Source organism: Triturus cristatus, chromosome 11 (assembly GCF_964204655.1).
Source record: "Triturus cristatus chromosome 11, aTriCri1.1, whole genome shotgun sequence".
Taxonomy (NCBI): Eukaryota; Metazoa; Chordata; class Amphibia; order Caudata; family Salamandridae; genus Triturus; species Triturus cristatus.
Window position 1 is genome coordinate 133,279,405 of NC_140594.1, and position 16,240 is coordinate 133,295,644.

General features: G+C 45.5%; 6 non-coding genes across 6 annotated transcripts; all 6 read left to right on the top strand.

Annotated features, from left to right (window-relative positions):
• The first annotated feature begins 2,996 nt into the window (after positions 1-2,996).
• On the top strand, positions 2,997-3,137 carry LOC146783581 (U4 spliceosomal RNA). Its single transcript, XR_014971084.1, has one exon. It is a non-coding gene; the product is annotated as a U4 spliceosomal RNA (small nuclear RNA).
• An 821-nt stretch (positions 3,138-3,958) lies between these two features.
• LOC146783582 (U4 spliceosomal RNA) lies at positions 3,959-4,099 on the top strand. The gene has a single exon (XR_014971272.1). It is a non-coding gene; the product is annotated as a U4 spliceosomal RNA (small nuclear RNA).
• A 4,015-nt stretch (positions 4,100-8,114) lies between these two features.
• Positions 8,115-8,255, top strand: LOC146783583 (U4 spliceosomal RNA). Its single transcript, XR_014971054.1, has one exon. It is a non-coding gene; the product is annotated as a U4 spliceosomal RNA (small nuclear RNA).
• Positions 8,256-9,076: 821 nt separating this feature from the next.
• Positions 9,077-9,217, top strand: LOC146783584 (U4 spliceosomal RNA). The gene has a single exon (XR_014971278.1). It is a non-coding gene; the product is annotated as a U4 spliceosomal RNA (small nuclear RNA).
• A 4,016-nt stretch (positions 9,218-13,233) lies between these two features.
• LOC146783585 (U4 spliceosomal RNA) lies at positions 13,234-13,374 on the top strand. Its single transcript, XR_014971112.1, has one exon. It is a non-coding gene; the product is annotated as a U4 spliceosomal RNA (small nuclear RNA).
• An 821-nt stretch (positions 13,375-14,195) lies between these two features.
• On the top strand, positions 14,196-14,336 carry LOC146783586 (U4 spliceosomal RNA). The gene has a single exon (XR_014971256.1). It is a non-coding gene; the product is annotated as a U4 spliceosomal RNA (small nuclear RNA).
• Positions 14,337-16,240: the final 1,904 nt, after the last annotated feature.

Genomic DNA, 16,240 nt, shown 5'->3' on the forward strand with positions numbered 1-16,240 from the left:
TCAGAAGTTATACGATTTTTAAAGAATATTTAAAGTTTGCAGAAATTGACACTCTGAAGAAATTTCACAGAAAAACAGTCAATGATTCCCTATGGAAGAAAATTGGGTTACTGGTAAGTACAGTTGTAAGTATTTTTCAGAGTCAGTGCTGGGCACCAAGATCCAGCACTGGGAGCTCACCTAATAGCAGGTGAGTATTTTCGTTTTCGTTACTCGGCTGATTTTTGGTGAATATTTTAAGTTTTGAAAACTCCACACTTTGAAGAAATTTTCAGAAGAAACCAGTCAATGTTACCCTATGGAGAAAATTGAGTTATCGGTTTAAAGGTAAGTACTCGACTGGCAGAGTTAAGGTTCTGGGCATAGACTCAGGGGTCTCCCAGGGTCAGGTAGGTAGAGTTTTTTCACCCTCAGCGGCACAGGGGCAGCCGGGTGCAGAGAGAGTTAGGCCCAATGTTATCCTATGAGATGTAGGGGGGCCTTGGTTGGTGGCTGCTGACTAGCAGGCTACGCGGCTGTGGGAGCTGGGCTCCTGGTCACTTGCTCAGGGAAAATGGGGAAGTAGATAGGTGTAGAGGTTACACTGCCAGGGCCACTCGGGCGGCTGGGTGCAGGGTGCTTTTGAGCTCTTGGGCTCTCAATTGATTTCAATGGGAGAGCTCCGGTTTAGAAAAAGATTGCAAGCTCGGGGACGAAGATTCTTTAGGTGCCACCACCACTTCGAGAGGTAAGTTGGGTAGTTGGAGGATAGGTAGGTACCCAGGATTTGGGCACAGGGAGCCGCAGGGCGCCGGGTGCAGGGGTGCCTTTTGGTGTCGGGAAATCTTACCCTCTGTTGATCGCGTTGGGGGGGTACCTGGTTCTGAGGCTGCAGGTGTTGTCAGGAGCGTCTAGGGAAGTCCTTGGGTGCCGGACTCGGGTTCACAGTCGTCGTGGGGTCGTCCTCGTGGTCTTTGGTCACTCCGGCACAGGCCAGGCTTGGCGGGTGAAAAGTGTGTAGGGTTCGCGGTTCCGGGCTGATGCCAGGGATTAGAAGTAGATTTTGAGTAGAGCCTCTACTCATGGGAGTCCCAGGGGCTTAGAGCCAAAAGGTAGCCAGGTCCTCCGGGGTTTGTGAGGTTGCTGGCCACAATAGATGCCGGGTTGGAGCAAGAGCAGGTTCGAGTGTCGCCAGGCCTGTAGGGCTGGTGCCAAAGCAGTGGGTGTCTTCCTCTTCTTAGCAGCTGCAGGGCAGGTCTTCTTTCTTCTTCCTCTTCTTTGTATTTCGGAATCTGGAATCTGGGGAAGGAAGGTTCAGGGTGCCCCTAAATACTAAATTTAGGGGCGTTACAGGTAGGCGAAGGGCAGGGACCAATGGGTCCCTGCCCTGAGGTGAGTACACCCCCTATTCAGCCACTCTCCTCTGGGAGGGGGGCAGCAGCCTAGTCCTGATTGGGTAGGGCCTCCCATCTTCAAGATGGCGAGCGCCCGGAGATGTGCTTCACCTCGCCTTCCCCACCTGAGGGGTGGAGTTGGCAGGCTGGCCCATCCCTGTCCTTGTTTGGGGTTTCCGGCCAAGCTTCCCGCCAGAGTGGGGGTTGCAAGTGGCCTGGGGAAGCTCACAGAGGTGGCATGCCTTTGAAGCTTCCCCCTGCCCATCCTGGGGGAGGAGATCTAGCATCTCGCCCAGGATGTGCATTGTTGCAGACCCAGGAGAGCAGGGGCTCTCCTACCCAGGGGTCCAGCAACATGTCTGCTGTGTGGCAGCCTAGGCAGCCTCAGAACAGACGTGGATTGTAGGTTAGGTTTCAGGGGGCCTCTCTAAGATGCCCTCTGTGGTGCTTGGTACATTAAATACCATACTGGCATCAGTGTGGGTTTAATGTGCTGAGCAGTTTGATACCAAACTTCTCAGTCTTCTGTGCTGCCATTATAGTGCTGTGGAGTTCGTGTTTGACAAGCTCCCAGCACCATGTACTCTTAAATGCAAGCACTGCACTTACATGGCCCAGGAATGGACCTGGGTACTGTAGGGGCACCGGGCTCCTGCCTCTGTGCCCACACCACTGGCATAGGGCACCCAGCTAGAGGGGTGGCTGATGTATGCCAGGGCAGTGAAGGTTGTGGGCATGGCACACAAGGATGTGTGCCATGTCGATTCTCTGTTTTGTCTTGTACCCAGACACTCAGCCTGCCAGGGCAGTGTGTGTGTGTTAGGGTACAGGGCCTCTAAGGGTGGCACAATGAGTGCTGCAGCCCTTAGAGGCCTTCCCTGGTCACAAGGCCCTGGGTACCTAGGGTACCACTTACCAGGGGCTGACATGTGGCCAGGGTTTGCCAATTTTGTTTTGAGATTTTTGTTTTGGGAAGGAACATAGGCCCTGGGCTCCTGATTGGCAGGAGTCCAGGGCACACTCAGTCAAAGTACATTCAGCAATTCAGCAAAAAGTGGGGGCATACCATTCAAGAAAGATGGCACTTTCACACAACTATTTTGTCGGCTATTGAGTGAATAGCTGAGATTGTACACTCCTTTGTCCGCAGACTGATATGTATCCATTTACAAGAAAGGCATCTCGTATCCGGGTGAACAAGAGGCACCAAAGTTAACTCTTGTAATATTCTAGAATAGTACACCTTTGGTTGCTTTCTTGCATTTCGGTACAAGAACTAGTTGTGGGAGGAGCCTGCTTGGGCTTAGGAGGATATGTGGTTGCATACATAATCATGTACTGATGGCATCCCACATAGAGAGGGATGAAGGGAGGTGCCAAAGGAGGCTGTATAGTGAAATCTGCTAATTAGCATACGGAATCCCAGAGCCCAACGGGCACTTACCTGCAGAAGCAACAGAAGATAGAGTAGTACATATGATGTCTGGCTTTTGACTCGAGTGATAGAAAACATAGAAAGTATGCTTGCATATCTCTCTGATCGGTGCACGTTTCAAATTTGTCTCCCTGTAACAGACAAAAGTGTCACCGTTGTGGGACTGCTCATATCGCCTAGCTGATGTTATCTTTGTGCAGTGGCAGTATCGTAGCCAATGAGGTCTATCCGAGGCGTGATTATTGCTTATTGAAAACTTTATCCAATACCCCGCCATGTCAACTTGAAAAATAGTTGATATTGGCAATTTTTGATAGTCTCTATGGAGGCTGGATCAATTGTGTCAAAAGAAGATTGATTATACATCATTATAGTTATTTAGTAAGCAAAAAGGTGTAGATATTTTTCATAGAATGTCAATACTCATTGGTCAATATGTTTTTTTAACAACTGTTTTATTTCAACTAAAGTGTTTCTCATATCAGTGGAAAAGGGTCCTCTTAATCAATAGGTAAGGTACACGTATTAAACTTTGTGATCTAATTGTCTTGGAAGCTGCACAGTGTCCAAAGCTTCAGACATTCATTCAGCATCTCTCTAAGTAGCAGAGCTAATGTGCTATTTTGTCGGCTATTGAGTGAATAGCTGAGATTGTACACTCCTTTGTCGGCAGACTGATATGTATCCTTTTACAAGAAAGGCATCTTGTATCTGGGTGAACAAAGAGGTGCCAAAGTGAACTCTTGTAATATTCTAGAATAGTACTCCTTTGGTTGCTCTGCTTGCATTTAGGTACAATAACTCGTTTTGGAAGGAGCCAGATGGGGCTTAGGAGTATATGTGTTTGCATACAGAATCATGTACTGATGACATCACACATAGAGAGGGATGAAGGGAGGTGCCAAAGGAGGCTGTATAGTGAAATCTGCTAATTAGCATATGGAATCCCAGAGCCCAATGGGCACTTATCTGCAGAACCAACAGAAGATAAAGTAGTCCACCTGATGTCTGGCTTTTGACCTGAGTGATAGAAAACATAGAAAGTATGCTTGCATATCTCTCTGATCAGTGCATATGTTCCAACTTTGTCTCCCTGTAAGAGACAAAAGTGTCACGATTGTGGGACTGCTCATATTGCCAATTGGAAGTTATCTTCAAATAGTGGCAGTATTGTAACCAATGCGGTGTATCCGTGGTGTGATTGTTGCTTATTCAAAACTTTGCGCAATACCTAATCTTGTCAACTTGAACAACAGTTGTTGTTGGTAATTTAGGATAATCTTTACGGAGGCTAGATCAATTGTGTCAAAAAATGATTGATTATACATCAATGTATTTATTCAGTAAGAAAAAAGGTGTAGATATTTTTCATAGAATATCAATACTCTTTGCTCGATATGTTTTTCATTAACTGTTTCATTTCAACCAACGTGTTTTTTATATGCGTAAAAGAGGGTCCGCTTAATCATTAGGTAAGGTACACATATTAAACTTTGGGTGCTAATTGATTTAGAAGCTGCGCAGTGTCCGAAGATTCAGACATTTATTCAGCATCTCTCTAGGTTTTAGATCAAATGTACTATTGTGAGAAAGTGGCTCTGTATATACTGTTCCAAAATAGGTACAGGGTGTACAGAGTCCACAGTCCCCAGAGGTTTGGCAGAGGCTAAAGTTAGAAATAACCTTAGTCTCTAAAGTGGTAGCTTGGTCGAGCAGTAAGGCAGTATCAGAGGACAGTGTAAAGCATTTGTTGTACACACTCAGTCAGCTAAATGATTTCACACACTCAATAACTGAACTCTAGGCCAATGGTTTGTATAAAAAATATATGTCTGTTTTGTTTTAGAACCAACAATAGGAATTAAAATATACTTTCTCAGAATGAGATGCTTTATTTAAATACTTTTGCAATATGCAATTGGCTTTTGTAGAAAGTTATAAGTTGTTGCAATAGGCAACACAGTTTTAAACACAATAATGCATTGAGTTCAATGGAAATTTCAAGTTATTTGCAATAGATTACTTTCAGGATTACTTTAGAGATTCCAGGACTGGATCCTAGATTCAGTCCTGGGACAGTACTTAGAAACAAGTGATAAAAGTCGACTTAGTTACTACTAGGATTTTGAAGTAATATTTTGCTATTTTAAAAGTTGACAGAAGAAATTTCATAGAAAACAGTCAATGATTCCCTATGGAAGAAAATTCAAGCTGCAGGTATAGTATGTTCTCGTTACTTTTGTAATCCAGTACTGGGTGCCTAGACTCAGTACTGGGACCTTTATCCAAAACAGGTAAGTAATTACGTTTTCAGAAGTTATACGATTTTTAAAGAATATTTAAAGTTTGCAGAAATTGACATTCTGAAGAAATTTCACAGAAAAACAGTCAATGATTCCCTATGGAAGAAAATTGGGTTACTGGTAAGTACAGTTGTAAGTATTTTTCAGAGTCAGTGCTGGGCACCAAGATCCAGCACTGGGAGCTCACCTAATAGCAGGTGAGTATTTTCGTTTTCGTTACTCGGCTGATTTTGGGTGAATATTTTAAGTTTTGAAAACTCCACACTTTGAAGAAATTTTCAGAAGAAACCAGTCAATGTTACCCTATGGAGAAAATTGAGTTATCGGTGTGAAGGTAAGTACTCGACTGGCAGAGTTAAGGTTCTGGGCATAGACTCAGGGGTCTCCCAGGGTCAGGTAGGTAGAGTTTTTTCACCCTCAGCGGCACAGGGGCAGCCAGGTGCAGAGAGAGTTAGGCCCAATGTTATCCTATGAGATGTAGGGGGGCCTTGGTTGGTGGCTGCTGACTAGCAGGCTACGCGGCTGTGGGAGCTGGGCTCCTGGTCACTTGCTCAGGGAAAATGGGGAAGTAGATAGGTGTAGAGGTTACACTGCCAGGGCCACTCGGGCGGCTGGGTGCAGGGTGCTTTTGAGCTCTTGGGCGCTCAATTGATTTCAATGGGAGAGCTCCGGTTTAGAAAAGATTGCAAGCTCGGGGACGAAGATTCTTTAGGTGCCACCACCACTTCGAGAGGTAAGTTGGGTAGTTGGAGGATAGGTAGGTACCCAGGATTTGGGCACAGGGAGCCGCAGGGCGCCGGGTGCAGGGGTGCCTTTTGGTGTCGGGAAATCTTACCCTCTGTTGATCGCGTTGGGGGGGTACCTGGTTCTGAGGCTGCAGGTGTCGTCAGGAGCGTCTAGGGAAGTCCTTGGGTGCCGGACTCGGGTTCACAGTCGTCGTGGGGTCGTCCTCGTGGTCTTTGGTCACTCCGGCACAGGCCAGGCTTGGCGGGTGCAGAGTGTGTAGGGTTCGCGGTTCCGGGCTGATGCCAGGGATTAGAAGTAGATTTTGAGTAGACCCTCTACTCATGGGAGTCCCAGGGGCTTAGAGCCAAAAGGTAGCCAGGTCCTCCGGGGTTTGTGAGGTTGCTGGCCACAATAGATGCCGGGTTGGAGCAGGAGCAGGTTCGAGTGTCGCCAGGCCTGTAGGGCTGGTGCCAAAGCAGTTGGTGTCTTCCTCTTCTTAGCAGCTGCAGGGCAGGTCTTCTTTCTTCTTCCTCTTCTTTGTATTTCGGAATCTGGAATCTGGGGAAGGAAGGTTCAGGGTGCCCCTAAATACTAAATTTAGGGGCGTTACAGGTAGGCGAAGGGCAGGGACCAATGGGTCCCTGTCCTGAGGTGAGTACACCCCCTATTCAGCCACTCTCCTCTGGGAGGGGGGCAGCAGCCTAGTCCTGATTGGGTAGGGCCTCCCATCTTCAAGATGGCGAGCGCCCGGAGATGTGCTTCACCTCGCCTTCCCCACCTGAGGGGTGGAGTTGGCAGGCTGGCCCATCCCCTGTCCTTGTTTGGGGTTTCCGGCCAAGCTTCCCGCCAGAGTGGGGGTTGCAAGTGGCCTGGGGAAGCTCACAGAGGCGGCATGCCTTTGAAGCTTCCCCCTGCCCATCCTGGGGGAGGAGATCTAGCATCTCGCCCAGGATGTGCATTGTTGCAGACCCAGGAGAGCAGGGGCTCTCCTACCCAGGGGTCCAGCAACATGTCTGCTGTGTGGCAGCCTAGGCAGCCTCAGAACAGACGTGGATTGTAGGTTAGGTTTCAGGGGGCCTCTCTAAGATGCCCTCTGTGGTGCTTGGTACATTAAATACCATACTGGCATCAGTGTGGGTTTAATGTGCTGAGCAGTTTGATACCAAACTTCTCAGTCTTCTGTGCTGCCATTATAGTGCTGTGGAGTTCGTGTTTGACAAGCTCCCAGCACCATGTACTCTTAAATGGAAGCACTGCACTTACATGGCCCAGGAATGGACCTGGGTACTGTAGGGGCACCGGGCTCCTGCCTCTGTGCCCACACCACTGGCATAGGGCACCCAGCTAGAGGGGTGGCTGATGTATGCCAGGGCAGTGAAGGTTGTGGGCATGGCACACAGGGATGTGTGCCATGTCGATTCTCTGTTTTGTCTTGTACCCAGACACTCAGCCTGCCAGGGCAGTGTGTGTGTGTTAGGGTACAGGGCCTCTAAGGGTGGCACAATGAGTGCTGCAGCCCTTAGAGGCCTTCCCTGGTCACAAGGCCCTGGGTACCTAGGGTACCACTTACCAGGGGCTGACATGTGGCCAGGGTTTGCCAATTTTGTTTTGAGATTTTTGTTTTGGGAAGGAACATAGGCCCTGGGCTCCTGCTTGGCAGGAGTCCAGGGCACACTCAGTCAAAGTACATTCAGCAATTCAGCAAAAAGTGGGGGCATACCATTCAAGAAAGATGGCACTTTCACACAACTATTTTGTCGGCTATTGAGTGAATAGCTGAGATTGTACACTCCTTTGTCCGCAGACTGATATGTATCCATTTACAAGAAAGGCATCTCGTATCCGGGTGAACAAGAGGCACCACAGTTAACTCTTGTAATATTCTAGAATAGTACACCTTTGGTTGCTTTCTTGCATTTAGGTACAAGAACTAGTTGTGGGAGGAGCCTGCTTGGGCTTAGAAGGATATGTGGTTGCATACATAATCATGTACTGATGACATCCCACATAGAGAGGGATGAAGGGAGGTGCCAAAGGAGGCTGTATAGTGAAATCTGCTAATTAGCATACGGAATCCCAGAGCCCAACGGGCACTTACCTGCAGAAGCAACAGAAGATAGAGTAGTACATATGATGTCTGGCTTTTGACTCGAGTGATAGAAAACATAGAAAGTATGCTTGCATATCTCTCTGATCGGTGCACGTTTCAAATTTGTCTCCCTGTAACAGACAAAAGTGTCACCGTTGTGGGACTGCTCATATCGCCTAGCTGATGTTATCTTTGTGCAGTGGCAGTATCATAGCCAATGAGGTCTATCCGAGGCGTGATTATTGCTTATTGAAAACTTTACCCAATACCCCGCCATGTCAACTTGAAAAATAGTTGATATTGGCAATTTTTGATAGTCTCTATGGAGGCTGGATCAATTGTGTCAAAAGAAGATTGATTATACATCATTATAGTTATTTAGTAAGCAAAAAGGTGTAGATATTTTTCATAGAATGTCAATACTCATTGGTCAATATGTTTTTTTAACAACTGTTTTATTTCAAATAAAGTGTTTCTCATATCAGTGGAAAAGGGTCCTCTTAATCAATAGGTAAGGTACACGTATTAAACTTTGTGATCTAATTGTCTTGGAAGCTGCACAGTGTCCAAAGCTTCAGACATTCATTCAGCATCTCTCTAAGTAGCAGAGCTAATGTGCTATTTTGTCGGCTATTGAGTGAATAGCTGAGATTGTACACTCCTTTGTCGGCAGACTGATATGTATCCTTTTACAAGAAAGGCATCTTGTATCTGAGTGAACAAAGAGGTGCCAAAGTAAACTCTTGTAATATTCTAGAATAGTACTCCTTTGGTTGCTCTGCTTGCATTTAGGTTCAATAACTCGTTTTGGAAGGAGCCAGATGGGGCTTAGGAGTATATGTGTTTGCATACAGAATCATGTACTGATGACATCACACATAGAGAGGGATGAAGGGAGGTGCCAAAGGAGGCTGTATAGTGAAATCTGCTAATTAGCATATGGAATCCCAGAGCCCAATGGGCACTTATCTGCAGAACCAACAGAAGATAAAGTAGTCCACCTGATGTCTGGCTTTTGACCTGAGTGATAGAAAACATAGAAAGTATGCTTGCATATCTCTCTGATCAGTGCATATGTTCCAACTTTGTCTCCCTGTAAGAGACAAAAGTGTCACGATTGTGGGACTGCTCATATTGCCAATTGGAAGTTATCTTCAAATAGTGGCAGGATTGTAACCAATGCGGTGTATCCGTGGTGTGATTGTTGCTTATTCAAAACTTTGCGCAATACCTAATCTTGTCAACTTGAACAACAGTTGTTGTTGGTAATTTAGGATAATCTTTACGGAGGCTAGATCAATTGTGTCAAAAAATGATTGATTATACATCAATGTATTTATTCAGCAAGAAAAAAGGTGTAGATATTTTTCATAGAATATCAATACTCTTTGCTCGATATGTTTTTCATTAACTGTTTCATTTCAACCAACGTGTTTTTTATATGCGTAAAAGAGGGTCCGCTTAATCATTAGGTAAGGTACACATATTAAACTTTGGGTGCTAATTGATTTAGAAGCTGCGCAGTGTCCGAAGATTCAGACATTTAATCAGCATCTCTCTAGGTTTTAGATCAAATGTACTATTGTGAGAAAGTGGCTCTGTATATACTGTTCCAAAATCGGTACAGGGTGTACAGAGTCCACAGTCCCCAGAGGTTTGGCAGAGGCTAAAGTTAGAAATAACCTTAGTCTCTAAAGTGGTAGCTTGGTCGAGCAGTAAGGCAGTATCAGAGGACAGTGTAAAGCATTTGTTGTACACACTCAGTCAGCGAAATGATTTCACACACTCAATAACTGAACTCTAGGCCAATGGTTTGTATAAAAAATATATGTCTGTTTTGTTTTAGAACCAACAATAGGAATTAAAATATACTTTCTCAGAATGAGATGCTTTATTTAAATACTTTTGCAATATGCAATTGGCTTTTGTAGAAAGTTGTAAGTTGTTGCAATAGGCAACACAGTTTTAAACACAATAATGCATTGAGTTCAATGGAAATTTCAAGTTATTTGCAATAGATTACTTTCAGGATTACTTTAGAGATTCCAGGACTGGATCCTAGAATCAGTCCTGGGACAATACTTAGAAACAAGTGATAAAAGTCGACTTAGTTACTACTAGGATTTTTAAGTAATATTTTGCTATTTTAAAAGTTGACAGAAGAAATTTCATAGAAAACAGTCAATGATTCCCTATGGAAGAAAATTCAAGCTGCAGGTATAGTATGTTCTCGTTACTTTTGTAATCCAGTACTGGGTGCCTAGACTCAGTACTGGGACCTTTATCCAAAACAGGTAAGTAATTACGTTTTCAGAAGTTATACGATTTTTAAAGAATATTTAAAGTTTGCAGAAATTGACACTTTGAAGAAATTTCACAGAAAAACAGTCAATGATTCCCTATGGAAGAAAATTGGGTTACTGGTAAGTACAGTTGTAAGTATTTTTCAGAGTCAGTGCTGGGCACCAAGATCCAGCACTGGGAGCTCACCTAATAGCAGGTGAGTATTTTCGTTTTCGTTACTCGGCCGGTTTTTTGGTGAATATTTTAAGTTTTGAAAACTCCACACTTAGAAGAAATTTTCAGAAGAAACCAGTCAATGTTACCATACGGAGAAAATTGAGTTATCGGTTTAAAGGTAAGTACTCGACTGGCAGAGTTAAGGTTCTGGGCATAGACTCAGGGGTCTCCCAGGGTCAGGTAGGTAGAGTTTTTTCACCCTCAGCGGCACAGGGGCAGCCGGGTGCAGAGAGTGTTAGGCCCAATGTTATCCTATGAGAGGTAGGGGGGCCTTGGTTGGTGGCTGCTGACTAGCAGGCTACGCGGCTGTGGGAGCTGGGCTCCTGGTCACTTGCTCAGGGCAAATGGGGAAGTAGATAGGTGTAGAGGTTACACTGCCAGGGCCACTCGGGCGGCTGGGTGCAGGGTGCTTTTGAGCTCTTGGGCGCTCAATTGATTTCAATGGGAGAGCTCCGGTTTAGAAAAAGATTGCAAGCTCGGGGACGAAGATTCTTTAGGTGCCACCACCACTTCGAGAGGTAAGTTGGGTAGTTGGAGGATAGGTAGGTACCCAGGATTTGGGCACAGGGAGCCGCAGGGCGCCGGGTGCAGGGGTGCCTTTTGGTGTCGGGAAATCTTACCCTCTGTTGATCGCGTTGGGGGGGTACCTGGTTCTGAGGCTGCAGGTGTTGTCAGGAGCGTCTAGGGAAGTCCTTGGGTGCCGGACTCGGGTTCACAGTCGTCGTGGGGTTGTCCTCGTGGTCTTTGGTCACTCCGGCACAGGCCAGGCTTGGCGGGTGCAGAGTGTGTAGGGTTCGCGGTTCCGGGCTGATGCCAGGGATTAGAAGTAGATTTTGAGTAGAGCCTCTACTCATGGGAGTCCCAGGGGCTTAGAGCCAAAAGGTAGCCAGGTCCTCCGGGGTTTGTGAGGTTGCTGGCCACAATAGATGCCGGGTTGGAGCAAGAGCAGGTTCGAGTGTCGCCAGGCCTGTAGGGCTGGTTCCAAAGCAGTTGGTGTCTTCCTCTTCTTAGCAGCTGCAGGGCAGGTCTTCTTTCTTCTTCCTCTTCTTTGTATTTCGGAATCTGGAATCTGGGGAAGGAAGGTTCAGGGTGCCCCTAAATACTAAATTTAGGGGCGTTACAGGTAGGCGAAGGGCAGGGACCAATGGGTCCCTGTCCTGAGGTGAGTACACCCCCCATTCAGCCACTCTCCTCTGGGAGGGGGGCAGCAGCCTAGTCCTGATTGGGTAGGGCCTCCCATCTTCAAGATGGCGAGCGCCCGGAGATGTGCTTCACCTCGCCTTCCCCACCTGAGGGGTGGAGTTGGCAGGCTGGCCCATCCTTGTCCTTGTTTGGGGTTTCCGGCCAAGCTTCCCGCCAGAGTGGGGGTTGCAAGTGGCCTGGGGAAGCTCACAGAGGCGGCATGCCTTTGAAGCTTCCCCCTGCCCATCCTGGGGGAGGAGATCTAGCATCTCGCCCAGGATGTGCATTGTTGCAGACCCAGGAGAGCAGGGGCTCTCCTACCCAGGGGTCCAGCAACATGTCTGCTGTGTGGCAGCCTAGGCAGCCTCAGAACAGACGTGGATTGTAGGTTAGGTTTCAGGGGGCCTCTCTAAGATGCCCTCTGTGGTGCTTGGTACATTAAATACCATACTGGCATCAGTGTGGGTTTAATGTGCTGAGCAGTTTGATACCAAACTTCTCAGTCTTCTGTGCTGCCATTATAGTGCTGTGGAGTTCGTGTTTGACAAGCTCCCAGCACCATGTACTCTTAAATGGAAGCACTGCACTTACATGGCCCAGGAATGGACCTGGGTACTGTAGGGGCACCGGGCTCCTGCCTCTGTGCCCACACCACTGGCATAGGGCACCCAGCTAGAGGGGTGGCTGATGTATGCCAGGGCAGTGAAGGTTGTGGGCATGGCACACAGGGATGTGTGCCATGTCGATTCTCTGTTTTGTCTTGTACCCAGACACTCAGCCTGCCAGGGCAGTGTGTGTGTGTTAGGGTACAGGGCCTCTAAGGGTGGCACAATGAGTGCTGCAGCCCTTAGAGGCCTTCCCTGGTCACAAGGCCCTGGGTACCTAGGGTACCACTTACCGGGGGCTGACATGTGGCCAGGGTTTGCCAATTTTGTTTTGAGATTTTTGTTTTGGAAAGGAACATAGGCCCTGGGCTCCTGATTGGCAGGAGTCCAGGGCACACTCAGTCAAAGTACATTCAGCAATTCAGCAAAAAGTGGGGGCATACCATTCAAGAAAGATGGCACTTTCACACAACTATTTTGTCAGCTATTGAGTGAATAGCTGAGATTGTACACTCCTTTGTCCGCAGACTGATATGTATCCATTTACAAGAAAGGCATCTCGTATCCGGGTGAACAAGAGGCGCCAAAGTTAACTCTTGTAATATTCTAGAATAGTACACCTTTGGTTGCTTTCTTGCATTTAGGTACAAGAACTAGTTTTGGGAGGAGCCTGCTTGGGCTTAGGAGGATATGTGGTTGCATACATAATCATGTACTGATGACATCCCACATAGAGAGGGATGAAGGGAGGTGCCAAAGGAGGCTGTATAGTGAAATCTGCTAATTAGCATACGGAATCCCAGAGCCCAACGGGCACTTACCTGCAGAAGCAACAGAAGATAGAGTAGTACATATCATGTCTGGCTTTTGACTCGAGTGATAGAAAACATAGAAAGTATGCTTGCATATCTCTCTGATCGGTGCACGTTTCAAATTTGTCTCCCTGTAACAGAAAAAAGGGTCACCGTTGTGGGACTGCTCGTATCGCCTAGCTGATGTTATCTTTGTGCAGTGGCAGTATCGTAGCCAATGAGGTCTATCCGAGGCGTGATTATTGTTTATTGAAAACTTTACCCAATACCCCGCCATGTCAACTTGAAAAATAGTTGATATTGGCAATTTTTGATAGTCTCTATGGAGGCTGGATCAATTGTGTCAAAAGAAGATTGATTATACATCATTATAGTTATTTAGTAAGCAAAGAGGTGTAGATATTTTTCATAGAATGTCAATACTCATTGGTCAATATGTTTTTTTAACAACTGTTTTATTTCAACTAAAGTGTTTCTCATATCTGTGGAAAAGGGTCCTCTTAATCAATAGGTAAGGTACACGTATTAAACTTTGTGATCTAATTGTCTTGGAAGCTGCACAGTGTCCAAAGCTTCAGACATTCATTCAGCATCTCTCTAAGTAGCAGAGCTAATGTGCTATTTTGTCGGCTATTGAGTGAATAGCTGAGATTGTACACTCTTTTGTCGGCAGACTGATATGTATCCTTTTACAAGAAAGGCATCTTGTATCTGGGTGAACAAAGAGGTGCCAAAGTGAACTCTTGTAATATTCTAGAATAGTACTCCTTTGGTTGCTCTGCTTGCATTTAGGTACAATAACTCGTTTTGGAAGGAGCCAGATGGGGCTTAGGAGAATATGTGTGTGCATACAGAATCATGTACTGATGACATCACACATAGAGAGGGATGAAGGGAGGTGCCAAAGGAGGCTGTATAGTGAAATCTGCTAATTAGCATATGGAATCCCAGAGCCCAATGGGTACTTATCTGCAGAACCAACAGAAGATAAAGTAGTCCACCTGTTGTCTGGCTTTTTACCTGAGTGATAGAAAACATAGAAAGTATGCTTGCATATCTCTCTGATCAGTGCATATGTTCCAACTTTGTCTCCCTGTAAGAGACAAAAGTGTCACGATTGTGGGACTGCTCATATTGCCAATTGGACGTTATCTTTGAAAAGTGGCAGTATTGTAAACAATGCGGTGTATCCGAGGTGTGATTGTTGCTTATTCAAAACTTTACGCAATACCCAGTCTTGTCAACTTGAACAACAGTTGTTGTTGGTAATTTAGGATAATCTTTATGGAGGCTAGATCAATTGTGTCAAAAAATGATTGATTATACATCAATGTATTTATTCAGTAAGAAAAAAGGTGTAGATATTTTTCATAGAATATCAATACTCTTTGCTCGATATGTTTTTCATTAACTGTTTCATTTCAACCAACGTGTTTTTTATATGCGTAAAAGAGGGTCCGCTTAATCATTAGGTAAGGTACACATATTAAACTTTGGGTGCTAATTGATTTAGAAGCTGCGCAGTGTCCGAAGATTCAGACATTTATTCAGCATCTCTCTAGGTTTTAGATCAAATGTACTATTGTGAGAAAGTGGCTCTGTATATACTGTTCCAAAATAGGTACAGGGTGTACAGAGTCCACAGTCCCCAGAGGTTTGGCAGAGGCTAAAGTTAGAAATAACCTTAGTCTCTAAAGTGGTAGCTTGGTCGAGCAGTAAGGCAGTATCAGAGGACAGTGTAAAGCATTTGTTGTACACAGTCAGCGAAATGATTTCACACACTCAATAACTGAACTCTAGGCCAATGGTTTGTATAAAAAAAATATGTCTGTTTTGTTTTAGAACCAACAATAGGAATTAAAATATACTTTCTCAGAATGAGATGCTTTATTTAAATACTTTTGCAATATGCAATTGGCTTTTGTAGAAAGTTATAAGTTGTTGCAATAGGCAACACAGTTTTAAACACAATAATGCATTGAGTTCAATGGAAATTTCAAGTTATTTGCAATAGATTACTTTCAGGATTACTTTAGAGATTCCAGGACTGGATCCTAGATTCAGTCCTGGGACAGTACTTAGAAACAAGTGATAAAAGTCGACTTAGTTACTACTAGGATTTTTAAGTAATATTTTGCTATTTTAAAAGTTGACACTTAGAAGAAATTTCATAGAAAACAGTCAATGATTCCCTAAGGAAGAACATTCAAGCTGCAGGTATAGTATGTTCTCGTTACTTTTGTAATCCAGTACTGGGTGCCTAGACTCAGTACTGGGACCTTTATCCAAAACAGGTAAGTAATTACGTTTTCAGAAGTTATACGATTTTTAAAGAATATTTAAAGTTTGCAGAAATTGACACTCTGAAGAAATTTCACAGAAAAACAGTCAATGATTCCCTATGGAAGAAAATTGGGTTACTGGTAAGTACAGTTGTAAGTATTTTTCAGAGTCAGTGCTGGGCACCAAGATCCAGCACTGGGAGCTCACCTAATAGCAGGTGAGTATTTTCGTTTTCGTTACTCGGCAGATTTTTGGTGAATATTTTAAGTTTTGAAAACTCCACACTTTGAAGAAATTTTCAGAAGAAACCAGTCAATGTTACCCTATGGAGAAAATTGAGTTATCGGTTTGAAGGTAAGTACTCGACTGGCAGAGTTAAGGTTCTGGGCATAGACTCAGGGGTCTCCCAGGGTCAGGTAGGTAGAGTTTTTTCACCCTCAGCGGCACAGGGGCAGCCGGGTGCAGAGAGAGTTAGGCCCAATGTTATCCTATGAGATGTAGGGGGGCCTTGGTTGGTGGCTGCTGACTAGCAGGCTACGCGGCTGTGGGAGCTGGGCTCCTGGTCACTTGCTCAGGGCAAATGGGGAAGTAGATAGGTGTAGAGGTTACACTGCCAGGGCCACTCGGGCGGCTGGGTGCAGGGTGCTTTTGAGCTCTTGGGCGCTCAATTGATTTCAATGGGAGAGCTCCGGTTTAGAAAAAGATTGCAAGCTCGGGGACGAAGATTCTTTAGGTGCCACCACCACTTCGAGAGGTAAGTTGGGTAGTTGGAGGATAGGTAGGTACCCAGGATTTGGGCACAGGGAGCCGCAGGGCGCCGGGTGCAGGGGTGCCTTTTGGTGTCGGGAAATCTTACCCTCTGTTGATCGCGTTGGGGGGGGTACCTGGTTCTAAGGCTGCAGGTGTTGTCAG